The following is a 17,281-nucleotide window of genomic DNA, read 5'->3' as shown; positions in this document are numbered from 1 at the left end:
GTCCCTCCAGTAGGCCGCAGTGTACCACAATGGGGGGATTTAGAGTGAGAATACTGCATCTATACTGTGCGGGGAGGGTCTTTGGTCTCAGTCCAGCATCACTGGGAATGTTGGAGACACCCGCTGAGTGATGTTGGGAGATATGCATTTTGGTGAACGTTATTAAAATACACTGTACAGGGAGTTAAGAATCAAATGATTGTTTGTTTATTTGTACATTGGCTGCAATATTACGCAGTGCTGTACCGATAATCACTCACATCCGCCCGTGCCCCATTGGAGCTTGCAGTCTAAATTTCCTACCACCCACATATAAAAACATACATAGAAACAAATACACTAAAGATGCACAATAAAATACAATAATGAATTGATAAAAATAATGCCACAGGATGGTAATTGAGGTGTGGAAATGGCGCAAGGATCGGGGGAATAGGGAATACAGTAGGACACAGGTAAGTGCACATTACCGATTTTTGGAGGTGATTTTTGAGTCCAATGAGATCCACTTTATTGGAAATGATGGTAATCCTCACTAGTTGTTACAGTGCTTGTGGTTACTGTTGGAGGAAGAGAACCGTAGGCTTCCGCAATAGCTGGTGTTGTTGCTTTGTGGTCTATATTAGACCTTAGCCACCAATGGTGGTCCTGGATGCAGTGTCCGCCTAATGGGGAAATCTGGGGAAAAGGGCTTCTGCTCACAGGAAACAATGCCCTCCCACCGTGCTGGCTAGATGATAATATGCCGCTGGAGAGTTTGAGGAGCAGTGTCCGCCACAGTGAATTAATTTGAACAAAGGGGTACCTGTTATCAATGTGTCCACAATGGGCAAATAGTCCACACTGGTAGGTCCTGGGCGTGATAATTAGGTCCACTTAACGCGTTTCACTGCCAACTGCAGCTTTATCAAAGGTGTTTTGGCAGTGTATCTGGTCTTGGTATATATACCCTCAATAATGAATAGACAATAAACATGTGTGTGCATCAAACACTAATACAATTAGGCTTAGTAGAACATACATCACATAAAATATTTATCAGCAGGAGACAGACATACATCATAATAATTCCATAGCTCAGCACGAAAGAAATTATGTATAACAAATGAGATATGGTGAATAAACCTTGTCATATGCACATGAGAAAGGTCACATGATCGCAATGTGTCTGGTTTAATTCGGGCACACAGTTATCTTTCTGAGTGCTCAACTCAGTTTAGGCATGAAAATAAATGCAACATTTCTGTTGACAGCAATACTTCCTCAAAATGAGTGATTAAAAGCTCCTAAAGAGAAGTTAAGGGCTGGTGGAACGCATCTGTGTGCCAGCAGCTGGGTCATAATAGCTTCCGCCGTCACACCGGAAGTATATGTGTGGTGGCGGGTCTAGGCTTGCAGGAGGAAGACAGATGAAGTGTGCACTAGGCAATAGACGCCGGCGCATACATCTCCATCCTGAGAATTAGTTCTGGATAATTATTGTGCACAGGGGGTTTATTTAGCGGACGTCATTTTGATCACATGACTGGGTTTGGGTGAGAGGAGAGGTTTTAAGGTATAAAAAAAAGAATAAATAGCTACTAACATGGTAGCTTAGACCATAAAATCAAGCAATCAAGGGCTACATATACGGAACTTCCTAGAGAATACATCAATAAACTTTAAAACCTTGTCCTAGCAGTGTTTTTGAGCATACAAAGAGATATCAGTCACTTCCACTTCCCGCTAGTATTTGGGTCTCATTAAAAAATGTTTCATATATTTTTTTAATTACAGATGTGTCCTTAAACATGGTGGTTTCAGTAGTGCCAAATATACCCTCTGAGCGTGCGAAGTCCGGGGGCAACTCGGCTACGCAGAGCATCTATCTTTCTCAAAATGGGTGTACTCACATAAACCAACAATTTGCAGCAAAAAAAAACTATGCTAAAATGCACTGCTCAATCCGGTGTATGACATTTGTATATCTATGTGCAATGTACTGTAGATGTTTCCTCGCAGTCTTAGGAGCTGCAAGAAAAAAATGCACATACAGATTTAAAAATACCAGGTTTTATTTTTCTTATGATTTAAGGATAATTATACTTTCTAAAAAATCAGTTACAAAAAGAATGAGCTTTGTATCAAAAAGAAAAAAAAAATGAATGTAGTAGATGTGAATGCCTATGGGAGTTCTTCAGACCTGATCGCTGGGGCTACTTATTTGCAGAGCCCTGCAATCAGGTAATTGCTGCCCAGCCAGAGTGAAATCCTGTCCTGTGTAAGACTGCAAAAGCAAAAATATTGCAGCTCGCTCACCATTGAATTATTTTTCCACTGTCAGCAGTCTGTGTTGCCCAAGACCTACACGGCCTGTGTGATAGAAACAGGCTGATATGGGCCCAGAGCGGACATCACACACCCTCCATGAAACGCATGGGCATGCCTGCATTTCCATGACACTCCCAAAAAAAATGGCCGACTACTACCCACAAACGCCTCTTTCCTGTTGATAAACTTGCGTATGTCATCAACTAAAAAAGACGTTGGATTTTACCGCAGGACGACCTTGCACATGCATACTGTGAGCTGTAAACAGTCAATCATCACCTGCCCTACGAATTCACAGCTGTGCGATCAGGTCTAAATAACCCCATATATTCTTTATAGTATGTATATATATATATATATTATATATATATATATATATATATATATATATATATATATATATATATATATATATATATATATATATATATATATGTATATATGGGAAAAAGAATTTCAAGAACCCGGCGACTGAGTGGACAAGAATATACAAGATAGTGCGGGTATGAAAAATTTATTTTCACAGACAGGACATGTAAAATATATATAAGAAAGAGTATACCTATTAAAAAAAAGGGGGGGGGGGGATGTACCACTATAAATCGGAGGGGAACAATACGTATAGTAAAATAATTGAGTAAGATGACCAAATAAAAATATTTTTTTGACTATGTAGGTAAAAAACAATATTGTGTTAAAAACCACCTAGAAAGTCATAAAAAACACAGAAATAGATGAAGCAAGGATTCATAAAACGAGTATCATAAAAAATTGTGATAAAAAGGAGGCTTAACTTAGTGCAGTGAGGTAGGATTTCAGAAGCTGCCCAACATGTTTAGTCGCATAAGGACTTCCTCAGGAGGAAGTCCTTATGCGACGAAACATGTTGGGCAGCTTCTGAAATCCTACCTCACTGCACTAAGTTAAGCCTCCTTTTTATCACAATTTTTTATGATACTCGTTTTATGAATCCTTGCTTCATCTATTTCTGTGTTTTTTATGACTTTCTAGGTGGTTTTTAACACAATATTGTTTTTTACCTACATAGTCAAAAAAATATTTTTATTTGGTCATCTTACTCAATTATTTTACTATACGTATTGTTCCCCTCCGATTTATAGTGGTACATCCCCCCCCCCCTTTTTTAATAGGTATACTCTTTCTTATATATATTTTACATGTCCTGTCTGTGAAAATAAATTTTTCATACCCGCACTATCTTGTATATTCTTGTCCACTCAGTCGCCGGGTTCTTGAAATTCTTTTTCCCATACCTATGCTCTAAAAGGCGGGACACCACCGCTTCCAACCAAGACCTGTGCTGACACCCCATATACCCAAGGGGAGTTAGTGAGACAAGTACTCTTTCTATTACCCGTCTTCCCTGTTTATTTGTACCTGGCGCTGACTACCCTTATCTTTTTTGTATATATGTATATATGTATATATATATATATATATATATATATATATATATATATCCAGGATAGGTAGACGTCACTCTGGAGATTTGAATAGAAACTGCACGGCGGCAGATCAAACAGTCAAAGAGACAAAAGTCGGTCTGTGTGTCAACGTTTCGGGAATGAAACCCTTGGGTTTCATTCCCGAAACGTTGACACACAGACCGACTTTTGTCTCTTTGACTGTTTGATCTGCCGCCGTGCAGTTTCTATTCAAATCTCCAGAGTGCCGTCTACCTATCCTGGTTATATCTTTCCCCTGCCGTGGGGACAGAAAGGCACCGGAGTCGTTGTGTTCTGTTTGAGAGTGCCTGGATTCCCTTCTGTGTTTATATATATATATATATGACATTTTAAAAATATGCTGTATATTATAGTGGTTTCCTTCGAGCAACTAAAGTTTCTAGACTTGCTTTGGAACAGGAATTTAAAATTATATATATATATATATATATATATATATATATATATATATATATATAGATATATATATATATATAGATATATATATCTATATATATATATATATATCTATCTATATATATATATAGATATATATCTATATATATATATATATATATCTATATATATATATGTTTTCCAATACTCCTATACGCGCTATATGCTATTGTGATTATTTATAGTGGAATATTACATTCACTAAGTAGATCAAAACCGTAAAAGGCAGCTCAACCACAGTGGTCCCTGAGGGTTGTAAGGACTAATTCCACCAATATTTCTTTGGAGACAAAAAATAAAAAACATCAATTTGAAGATCATTCTCAGTTATTACCGTTGAATATTGTTAAATTATGGAGAACATAGACTGACACATGATATTGGCGCTAATCCACTATTGGGGAAGATATAGAGATAGATATCTATATATATATATATATATCTATATATATATATAAAGATATATATATATATATATATATATATATCTATATCCATATCTATCTATATCCATATCTATCTATCTATCTATCTATCTATATATATATATATATATATATATATATATATATATATATATATATATATATATATATATATATAGAAAACACAGTGTGCGGCACTCGGTGCGAAATGAAGACACTTTCAGTCAGGTAGGCTTAGGTTTAGCAACGTTTCATTCAGTTTTGAATTTCGTGAGGTAGACCTTCGTGGTCTACCTCATAACCTGTCCGTGCGGCCTTGGGTACGTTGGCAAGACTATAAGACCCTTTAAAGAACGCATCGCCAACCACCGCACCGCAATCAGAGCTGCCATCAACTGTAAACCCAATGACCAGCCTTTTGCGAAACATTTCGCATTAGCCAAGCACAGCCTGGCCAACTTAAAATATGTTATCATTGATCACATTCCCTTTGACCAGCGTGGAGGTGATCGCGGTCTGAAATTGCTACGCCTGGAGTCTCAATGGATATTTAAGTTGGACACTGTAAACCCGAAGGGACTTAATGAACAGTTAACCTTTAACATGTTCCTCTGATGTCTCTCCCTCTATCCACTCCTCCGGCTATGCTGATGCCTTTTCCCATCCCCTGGCTGTGTCTCTCATTGCGCACGCATCTTATGTTATTAGCTGTGCGTACTATTGCCCCGCTATGTATGCTGTGCTGACCCCGTGTTGTTTCCGTGCCCACATCACGTTTTAGTAACATTTACTATTGTCTCACTTTTTGGTGTTCTTTTTCATTCTAGGTTGTGTTACCGCTTTGAGCAACTGACTACAGTTACCCCCGCCGCTGTGGTTGCTCAGCAACGCACTAGGCTGAGGGAATCCCGGATGTGGTCATTACCTGTCATCACTCTAGCGGAGACGCCCACCAGGAAGTGCAATGCTGAGCTACACGAGCGTCAGGAGGAGTCTGGCTGTCCTCAGCACCTGCTCTCCGGTATATATGTGAGTATGTCTTCATTTGTCTTTGTTCTTGACTTGAAAACGGAATAAACCCCGAAACGTTGTCTACAGCACCTTGTGTCTGTCAACATTTTTTCAAAAATCCGAGTGTGTGCCACTATCGTCTCACTGTTACCTATTCTTCAAGTGTTGCACCCCGGTACCTTATACCTTCATTGGAGTGCCCTCACCCTGCTGCCTATATATATATATATATATATATATATATATATATATATATATATATATATATATATATATATATATATATATATATATATATATATATATAAGTCCCATTGGTCCCGGCACTCTTTGTAGCCTTAAAGAGGTTTTGCAGGCTGGATTGCTCAGGTGCCATCAGTAGGAGATGAATCCAATATGTAGTAGACAAAGATCAGCGGCACTCAGGAGACTTCTTGCAAACATAGAAAGTTACTTTATTCCGACATGTTTCGGGAAACAACTCCCGTTCTCAAGGACAAAGTGATACAATGAACAAACTAAATATATACACATACCCTGTTTCATCCCCCACCAATCAGGTGACCAGTTGGAACTGTAGGAGTGGTCGGTACCAATCAACTACAGGTGCTCACACCACCTGCAGCTGTGTTTGGATCAACCACCCGGCAATCACAAGGTCACCAGTGCTTTAAAATATGCAAACATGCAATATAATCAGAATTACAAAATATTAAAAATACAGACAGTGGAAATATATATCGCAAATATTAAATACCTATTTACTAAAGCGTATTAATAGTTAAATATAATCTACAAAAGTTATATATAATAGGCAACCTCCTGTTCCAACTATATCGGGTATATTATTGTTTAAACGTATGATTTAAGTACATGTCTATAAGAAACTATAAAGGCCCAATTTTTCATTGAGTCCTCTTGGAAAGATTGTATCAAGTGTCATAATCCAACGACTCTCCATTCTCAATAACATTTTACCACGATCACCCCCTCTTTTAAGCGGAGGTAGATGATCGATTAATTTAACCCGCAGGCTGGCGATAGTGTGTCCTGCAGTGTGCCAATGTCTGGCCACTGGTTGATCGCTCACGCCTGTAGTTAAAGCTGAGCGAATTGCCATCCTATGGTTGGCCATTCGTTCACGTATAGTAGTTTCCGTTTTGCCCACATACTGGTGTCCACACGGACAATATATCACATAAACAATAAATTTGGTGGTACATGTGATTATATGTTTGATAGAATATTTTCTACCGCTGTGTGGGTGCACAAAATGTGAGCCCGTCAAGAGTGAGCTGCAGGTTGTGCACCCCAAACATCGGTAGCACCCTGGTAATTTAGACATAAAATGTGTGGGGGGATCCGATTTTAGGTGATCAGAAACATCTAATTTAACCAGTGCATCACGGAGATTGGGACTCCGAGAGTAAGCCGGCATTAATCTAGTATTGATCAGAGCTGGTAAGTCTTGGTCAGTGTTAACGATAGGCCAATATTTCTTCACAGTTTTAGTGATGTCCTTGCTAGCAGAGCTGTATCGGTTAATCCATGGGATCACTGTCCTATGGTCTCGTATTGGACTCTGTTCTTTATTTAGACACTGTGCCCTAGGGATTGCCAATACCCTATTTTTCGCTTGTATAAGATCTTTTAGGTGATACCCTCTTTCCAAAAAATTTTTTATCATCTGATCAAGTGCTTCAATGATCTCATTTGGGTCACTAGTAATGCGGCGTACCCGCAACATTTGGGAATAAGGCAACCCCCTGCGTAGTGGTAATGGATGACAACTGCTATTTAATAAAACAGAATTACGGTCTGTTTGTTTAACAAATAGGCCCGTCCTCATTGACCCATTCGTTATGGTTATTTTCACATCCAAAAAATTAATCTCATTGGGGCTGGTTACAAATGTAAATTTAACTGCCTCATCCTTTGAATTATGATCGTTCAGTATGTTAATAGCATCTGTTGGAACGCCCCTAATAACCAATAACAGATCATCAATAAAGCGTACATAGAGACTGAGTTGTCCACTGGTGACCAGGGATGCAAACAAATCAGTCTCCAGTGCCCACATATAAGAATTAGCATATGACGGGGCCACATTCGACCCCATCGAGCAACCTTGCAGTTGAAGAAAGTATTGGTTATTAAAAAGAAAAAAATTTCTTGTCAAGACTAATCGCAACAAAGCTAGGAAAAATTGGACAGATGTACCTTTAAATAATGGGTTATTCGTGATGAGTAACTCAACCGCTTTTAATTTTTTGGAAAGAGGGTATCACCTAAAAGATCTTATACAAGCGAAAAATAGGGTATTGGCAATCCCTAGGGCACAGTGTCTAAATAAAGAACAGAGTCCAATACGAGACCATAGGACAGTGATCCCATGGATTAACCGATACAGCTCTGCTAGCAAGGACATCACTAAAACTGTGAAGAAATATTGGCCTATCGTTAACACTGACCAAGACTTACCAGCTCTGATCAATACTAGATTAATGCCGGCTTACTCTCGGAGTCCCAATCTCCGTGATGCACTGGTTAAATTAGATGTTTCTGATCACCTAAAATCGGATCCCCCCACACATTTTATGTCTAAATTACCAGGGTGCTACCGATGTTTGGGGTGCACAACCTGCAGCTCACTCTTGACGGGCTCACATTTTGTGCACCCACACAGCGGTAGAAAATATTCTATCAAACATATAATCACATGTACCACCAAATTTATTGTTTATGTGATATATTGTCCGTGTGGACACCAGTATGTGGGCAAAACGGAAACTACTATACGTGAACGAATGGCCAACCATAGGATGGCAATTCGCTCAGCTTTAACTACAGGCGTGAGCGATCAACCAGTGGCCAGACATTGGCACACTGCAGGACACACTATCGCCAGCCTGCGGGTTAAATTAATCGATCATCTACCTCCGCTTAAAAGAGGGGGTGATCGTGGTAAAATGTTATTGAGAATGGAGAGTCGTTGGATTATGACACTTGATACAATCTTTCCAAGAGGACTCAATGAAAAATTGGGCCTTTATAGTTTCTTATAGACATGTACTTAAATCATACGTTTAAACAATAATATACCCGATATAGTTGGAACAGGAGGTTGCCTATTATATATAACTTTTGTAGATTATATTTAACTATTAATACGCTTTAGTAAATAGGTATTTAATATTTGCGATATATATTTCCACTGTCTGTATTTTTAATATTTTGTAATTCTGATTATATTGCATGTTTGCATATTTTAAAGCACTGGTGACCTTGTGATTGCCGGGTGGTTGATCCAAACACAGCTGCAGGTGGTGTGAGCACCTGTAGTTGATTGGTACCGACCACTCCTACAGTTCCAACTGGTCACCTGATTGGTGGTGGATGAAACAGGGTATGTGTATATATTTAGTTTGTTCATTGTATCACTTTGTCCTTGAGAACGGGAGTTGTTTCCCGAAACATGTCGGAATAAAGTAACTTTCTATGTTTGCAAGAAGTCTCCTGAGTGCCGCTGATCTTTGTCTACTATATATATATATATATATATATATATATATATATATATATATCCATGTGATGTGCAACATAATGAGTACAAAATGCAAATAAACCTGGTCTGCACCAGCGAATCTGAGCTGCATTGTCACGGTTTGTATTCATCCTCAATATATTGTTTCATATGAGGCTCTCAGAAGAATGATATTTTTGGAAGGGAAGTTGGCAAACGCAGATCAATAACATGAAAGCAGGAGGGATGTTCACATAAGAAACGGGTATTATGTTCAGAACAATGAAATAGTACAGATGAACAGCTTATCTTAGCTGCAGTGTGACAGCAATACTTCATTTTCTATGAATTAGGAGCTTCAACAAAGATAGAAAAACACTATTAGTTTTCAGACAGAGCAGCTCATACAGTTTCATCCTTTCCAAAAACAAACTTCTGTTGGCTTTACTCAAAAAGCCAATAGTATTTGAATTAAATATAGTGTAAAAATGAATTTAGTTCCATAACCATTTAGCATTCCTTTCACAGCTGGCAATGTTTTTCAAAACACAAATTGTAGATGCTAATTTGAAAAAATAACCAATATTAACCATCAGTTTCATTACACATGGAAATATAAACTCACTTCTTATAAACAATTACTGTTGTATATTAGGCCACATAGAGACATCCTTGAATGGGTAATAATATTGCCTGAATAGCCTCACATCATATTGATACACATGATTGACCATACAGAAATGTCCTTATTTATTTTTTGCATATAGCTATGTGCACTCAATAAAACATATTATACTAACTGTAAAATCACTTTATTTGAGTGCTTCTGGGGGACACTGGAAAACAATGGGTTTAAGTAAGAAACTTGAGGACTAAGCACTAATTTGAGCCTAAAAGCTCCCTTCTCCTTAACCCCCCAATTTCCACCTGCTCAGTTTTTACTTAATTGTGCACCCTGCACTATAGAAAAAGGCACCATGGAGTGAGCCCTGTGTCCCCCAGGTTAACTTTGGAATTGATTTGATCTTATTATCTCTTTAGTCCTGTCTCGGGAACACTGGGACTTCACAAAGCCAGCCTAAGGGGGAGGGGTGAGCTCCAGCAATGCCTTATGCAAAACTTTGCACACATAACTGGTATCTTCAAAAGCAAAAGCGTGAAAATAAAAACATTTTGGAAGGTGTGCACAATCTGCCCTGGACAACCACTTAATCTAGGAACACTTCCACACACCCAAGAGCTTCTCATAACCCATAAAAATGTGGGAGGATGGGATCCTAAACTGGATGTCCAACAGACAAAAAATCCTGCCCAACAGTAGATTTATGCCACTGGGCAAAGGACTACTTTGAAGTCAACCAACCCCACTAATAAGCTTCAAATAAAAATAAAAGATGATCAGGCTTGTGAAAAGAAGAGGCCCGCTCAACAGAAAGATACAATGACCTGTCCACAGCCAACAGAACAAGAGAATTCCCTTTGGAAAGGTTTGACTGCAAAAATACTGGCAGAGCAATTTCCTAACAATATGAAAACTACACTTTCTAGGTGCACTTACACAACGCTTGGAAACTCCTTGTAGAGGCTATAGCTAGCAAAAGAAAAACTATTTAAGAGGTCAGATTAAGGACCTTATTCCGATTGACTCGTCCATCAGATGCCGCCCGTGGCCCCCCCCCCTCGCAAGCAGGAACCCCCCCCCCCCCCCCCCGTACAGCTGCGAATGGATGATTTTCATTGCACAGAGACATGGTGCAATGAAAATCATGACTGGGACATAGCTATACCATGATATACTTTCTTTAGGAAGGACAGAATGGGAAAAATTGGAGGAGGGGTTGCAATATATGTGAAAAAATATTTAAAGACTACCTTAATACAAAGTATTGAAGAAAAAACAGAGGCCCTTTGGGTGACCATAGAAACAGGGGAGAAGGCGATTCTTCGTATAGGGGTGATCTACAGACCACCAGGTCAGGAAGAGGAACTAGACAAGAGCCTATTGCAGGAAATCAATAAAATGGCATTAAAAGGAGAGGTGATAATCATGGGAGACTTTAATCTACCTGATGTAAACTGGGAGCTGCCTGTTGCAAGTTCCACCAGAAGTAGGGACATGCTGAATTCCTTGCAAGGAGCATCCCTCCAGCAATTGGTGAGGGAGCCCACTCGTAAGGATGCAATATTAGACTTAATACTTACAAATGGTGACAGAATATCTGACATAAATGTGGGTGAAAATCTGGGATCCAGTGACCATCAAGCAGTATGGTTTAAAATAAAGACAGAGACTGACTCATCGCACACAAAAACAAAGGTGTTAGATTTTAGGAAGGCTGATTTTGTAGAGATGGGAAACTCTGTAAGGGATTCTTTGGCAGAGTGGTAGAACTTGGAAGGAGTGCAGGATAAGTGGGAAAAAATTAAAAGTGCAATTCTAAAAGCAACAGAACTTTGTGTCAAAAGAGTTAGGAAAAACACAAGAAAAAGAAAGCCATTGTGGTTTGCAAAAGAAGTAGCAAGTATTGTGAAAGCAAAAAAGTTGGCCTTTAAGAAATTTAAGAAGACGCAGAAGAATGAGGACAAAGAGGTGTATCTTGTTAGACAGAAGGAGGCTAAGAAGGTAATCAGATGTGCAAAAGCACAGGCTGAAGAGAAAATGGCCCAGTCAGTGGGTAAAGGGGGGAAAACTTTTTTTAGGTATATAAGTGAAAGTAGAAAAACAAAAAGTGGAATAATTAGACTGAAGACAGAGAGTGGAAGTTTTCTTGAGGGGGACAATGTAATAGCAGATAATATTAATAATTATTTCTGCTCAGTATTCACTGCTGAAAGAGAGGAGAAGGGGCCACAGTTAAGTTGCAAGTACAGTCAGAAAAATGAGGGAGAGACAAGTACATTTACAGAGGAGAAAGTCCTCACAGAACTCTCAAAACTGAAAGTGGATAAATCAATGGGGCCAGATGGGATACATCCAAGGATACTAAAAGAGCTTAAAGGGGAGCTGGTAAAACCAATAACAGAATTATTCAACCAGTCACTAGCTACTGGAGTAATCCCAGAGGACTGGAAAACAGCGAATGTAGTCCCACTGCACAAAAGTGGAAGCAAGGAAGAGGTAAGCAACTATCGACCAGTGAGCCTTACATCAGTAGTAGGGAAATTGATGGAAACACTCTTAAAATAAAGAGTTGTAGAATATCTCAAAACCAGCAATTTACAGGATCCAAAACAGCATGGGTTTACTGGGGGAAGATCATGTCAAACAAATCTTATTGACTTTTTTGACTGGGTGACTAAAGTAATAGATCAAGGTGGGGCTATAGATGTAGCTTATCTAGACTTTAGTAAAGCTTTTGACACTGTCCCACATCGCAGACTGTTAAATAAACTTGAAAGCTTGGGATTGGATTCTAAGATAGTTGAATGGATAAGAACGTGGTTGCAAGACAGAAAACAAAGAGTTGTAGTAAACGGAGTACAGTCAAAGGAGGGAAAGGTTACAAGTGGAGTACCCCAGGGATCTGTACTTGGACTGGTGCTTTTTAATATCTTTATTGGTGATATTGCAAATGGAATTGATGGTAAAATGTGCCTTTTTGCAGATGATACAAAGGTATGCAACATGGTAGACACACCAGGAGGGGTAAAACAAATGATTGAGGATCTAGGTAGATTAGAGAAATGGTCAAGAGAATGGCAACTACAGTTTAATGCCAAAAAATGCTAAATCATGCACTTGGGTCTCAGAAATCCAAAGACTCAATATAGTATAAATGGCACTAGAATGGAAACTACTGAGGAAGAGAGGGATCTAGGTGTCACTATTTCAGGGGACTTAAAAGCAGGTAGGCAATGTAACAAAGCAATGAAGAAGGCAAGTCAGATGCTTGGTTGCATAGGGAGAGGTATCAACAGTAGAAAGAAAGAAGTAATAATGCCACTGTATAGGTCATTGGTACGACCTCACAGAGTATTGTGTTCAGTTCTGGAGGCCATATCTCCAGAAGGATATAAATACATTAGAGACTGTACAAAGAAGAGCAACTAAAATGGTGCATGGCCTACATCACAAAACGTACCAGGAAAGACTAAAATATCTTAATATGTATACTTTAGAGCAGAGAAGGGAAAGGGGGGACATGATAGGAACTTTCAAATATATCAAGGGTTTTAACAAGGTACAGGTGGGAGACATTCTTCACAGGAAGAGGAGCAGCAGAACACAAGGACATGCACTGAAACTAGAGGGAGGAAGATTCAGGGGGAATGTGAGGAAGAATTACTTCACAGAAAGAGTAGTAGATAAGTGGAATAGCCTACCATCAGAGGTGGTAGACGCAAAAACAGTAGTACAATTTAAACATGCTTGGGATAGGCATATTGATATCCTTACAAAAAAATAAGGATCAAATATGGTTTGAGGTAACATGTTTAAAAAAAGGGGCAGACTAGATGGGCCAAGTGGTTCTTATCTGCCGTCAAATTCTATGTTTCTATAATCATCCATTCGCAGGCAGGGAGAAAACATTAGATGGTCGCTGACCATCGAATGATTTCTCCAGCGCTCGCAGTTCAGAGACACCTATATAGTGACTCTAAACTGCGGGCGCCCTGTGCGAGGACAGGGCGGGCAGCTGACATCCGGTGATGTCAGCTCCCCCCCCCGCATTTCCAGCATGGCCTCATTAGCCTGAGAACGCCAAGCAGTCTCAAGGGAATGCCCATGAAAGACTGGGCGTTCCCATATGCTAATGGGGTTGGCCGGCGCCCCCTGCCCGCTGTGAAGGGTGCATGCACCTGGTGAACCGAAAGTTTGCCGTGGGTGCATGCACCCTGCGTCTGCACATGCACAGAAAAATGCCTACGCATGCGCAGATGCTCAATATCGGTCCTCAGTGATGTTTTCTTGCTTTAACACCTCAAAAAACAAATGTAGATTCACAGATGGAATGGGAGAAAATAGGGTGGTTGAATCCGAACGACCTCCTCAATTAAAGACTGCACCACCAGTGTGAAATAATGCATATGTGGCAACATAAACAGAGAATCCAGCAACAACGTAGCACTCACTGCATACAATATATGTTTACCAGATTCCATGGTACAGTAAGACGGTTTTCTGTAACTGGCTTCCTAGCCCTAACCATAGTCTTTAAAACCACCTTTAGGCATTGCAAACTTGGGAAGGCACCAAGGAAGATTCAGCTGCATGGATAACCGAGCATGATACCAAGGCCTTCTCTGCCAAGAAGCACAGGCACCCATTCTCTTTAACCATTCTATGACTTATTGGAAACCAATAAAATGATTAAAGGTTCCACCATGGTGTCAACAAAGATCACCTGTGGATGTCTCATTATTGCTCCAAAACAGTAATCTTTTTGTTTAACCTGGAAGCCATTAAATCAATATTTGAAACAATCCAGCAAGCCACAATAAAGCAGAATTGCTGAATGATTCCTGCGCCAACTCAGATAGTTGGCATTCTAATTTTGAATAGAAACATAGAATTTGACGGCAGATAAGAACCACTTGGCCAATCTACTCTGCCCCTTTTTTTAAAATGTTACCTCAAACCATATTTGATCCTTTTTTTTTGTAAGGATATCAATATGCCTATCCCAAGCATGTTTAAATTGTACTACTGTATTTGCCTCTACCACCTGTGATGGGAGGCTCTTCCACTTATCTACTACTCTTTCTGTGAAGTAATTCTTCCTCACATTTCCCCTGAATCTTCATCTCTCTAGTTTCAGTGCATGTCCTCTTGTTCGGCTGCTCCTCTTCCTGCTGTGAAGAATGTCTCCCACCTGTACCTTGTTAAAGCCCTTGATATATTTGAAAGTAGCTATCATGCCCCCCCCCCCTTTCCCTTCTCTGCTTTAAGTATATATATTAAGATCTTTTAGTCTTTCCTGGTACGTTTCGTGATGTAGGCCATGCACCATTTTAGTTGCCCTTCTTTGTACAGTCTCTAATGTATTTATATCCTTCTGGAGATATGGCCTCCAGAACTGAACACAGTACTCTAGATCAGGTCGTACCATTGACCTATACAGTGGCATTATTACTTCTTTCTTTCTACTGCTGATACCTCTCCCAATGCAACCAAGCATCTGACTTCAAAGAGAAAAAAAAGAAGAGAAAAAAAGAAAATAATGACAGCGCCTGGACTACTGCAGCCTTAGATCCACCTAAAGACTCCTAGGATCTTCCAACTCATACACAACAACAAAATGGTCTTCTAATTGGCGCTGTAGTCCCCTCTTTTAGGTGATAAAGATAGTCACCACTGTATGGATAAAGCTAGGCAATTCTTCCGTCTGGTCGCTCTTTAATATTTCAAGAACTGACCTTGGAGAATGGCCCTATATGCCCGTAACAGTTTCTTTAAATCTTCTGAACCTTGACATGCATGGATCACAACCAATCAGATTTCATCGCCAGGTGGCCATAGAAATGTTCACACTCACCAAATTCAGGTGCCCTATGTTCACCAAAAGGTTTCTTTTGGGTCCGCCTCCTCCTCCTCACAGGATACAGACAGCTCGCTAACTCCAAATAATTTTGAAATTCTTGAAGTTTATTTCCAGTAGTACAAGCAAGTAAAACAAGTTTAAAATATAAAGAGATTTCCTAGGAGAATGGTGGTCTGGGTTACCTCCCTATCCGGATGGAAGGACCCACAGTGGCTAAAGATGACACCAGCACCAGGTTGGAGGTAAAGTAGATTACCCAGAAGGTTTTTGGTTGGTGCTGGTGTCATCTTCAGCCACTGGGGGTCCTTCCATCCGGATAGGGAGGTAACCCAGACCACCATTCTCCTAGGAAATCTCTTTATATTTTAAACTTGTTTTACTTGCTTGTACTACTGGAAATAAACTTCAAGAATTTCAAAATTATTTGGAATTAGCGAGCTGTCTGTATCCTGTGAGGAGGAGGCGGCGGACCCAAAAGAAACCTTTTGGTGAACATAGGGCACCTGAATTTGGTGAGTGTACATTTCTATGGCCACCTGGCGATGAAATCTGATTGGTTGTGATCCATGCATGTCAAGGTTCAGAAGATTTAAAGAAACTGTTACGGGAATATAGGGCCATTCTCCAAGGTCAGTTCTTGAAATATTAAAGAGCGACCAGACGGAAGAATTGCCTAGCTTTATCCATACTGTGGTGACTATCTTTATCACCTAAAAGAGGGGACTACAGCGCCAATTAGAATTTTGTTGTCAAGCATCTGACTTGCCTTCTTCATTGCTTTGTTACATTGCCTACCTGCCTTTAAGTCCCCTGAAATAGTGACAACTAGATACCTCTCTTCCTCAGTAGTTTCCATTATAGTGCCATTTATACTATATTTAGCCTTTGGATTTTTGAGACCCAAGTGCATGATTTTGCATTTTGTGGCATTAAACTGTAGTTGCCATGCTCTTGACCATTCCTCTAACAATAGAACAATATTTTTCTTCAGCACTGCCCTTTGTGCAAAATAAAAGCTGAAGAAGCAGACTTCTTCCTTGACCAACTGCCAAGGTACTGCAGACCTAGTACTGGTACCCCTTTGTCAGAATACATTTGTGAATCCACCAGAGAAGCCACTGATCGGTCTCTAATGAGCTTCCTTTCCATCTGATCAGCAGAACCCATCAGTAAGTTAAAGCTGGGTGTGGCGGCTACAGCAAGATGGTGCACTCCATACCGCAAGACTCCAGCGCACTGACAGCAAGGGGAAGGGGAATCAGCTGGACCTCAGCATCCTCCCTTTGCTGAGGGATATTCATATGGTTTTTACCATATGTACAGTATGTATGTGTTAAACATCATGTGAAATAATTTTAACAAAAACAGGTGTACTCCTACATGTTTTCTACAATCACATTAAACAGCCCCTGTAATGACTTGGTAGCACAGGGATTCTTTTTGTGCGACTATTTGTTAAAGGTATCTTTCCAGGAAAGCACAGTAGCATAACATACAGTAGCATTTTATATACAGATACAGCCGCAGTCACACACAGGATAAACGCATATCATGTTAATCAGCATAAGCTGCTTCTGTGCAGTATTCGTATAGTGATGCGAATAATAT

General features: G+C 39.7%; 1 protein-coding gene across 2 annotated transcripts in view; it reads right to left on the bottom strand.

Annotated features, from left to right (window-relative positions):
- Positions 1 to 17,281, bottom strand: part of PREP (prolyl endopeptidase) — a 141,948-nt gene that overhangs the window by 32,492 nt on the left and 92,175 nt on the right. The window lies entirely within an intron of this gene.

The sequence above is a fragment of the Crinia signifera genome, chromosome 3 (assembly GCF_055691185.1).
Source record: "Crinia signifera chromosome 3, ASM5569118v1, whole genome shotgun sequence".
Classification (NCBI taxonomy): Eukaryota; Metazoa; Chordata; class Amphibia; order Anura; family Myobatrachidae; genus Crinia; species Crinia signifera.
Note: the sequence above shows the minus strand (reverse complement) of the source record. Positions and strands in the feature narration are given on the sequence as shown.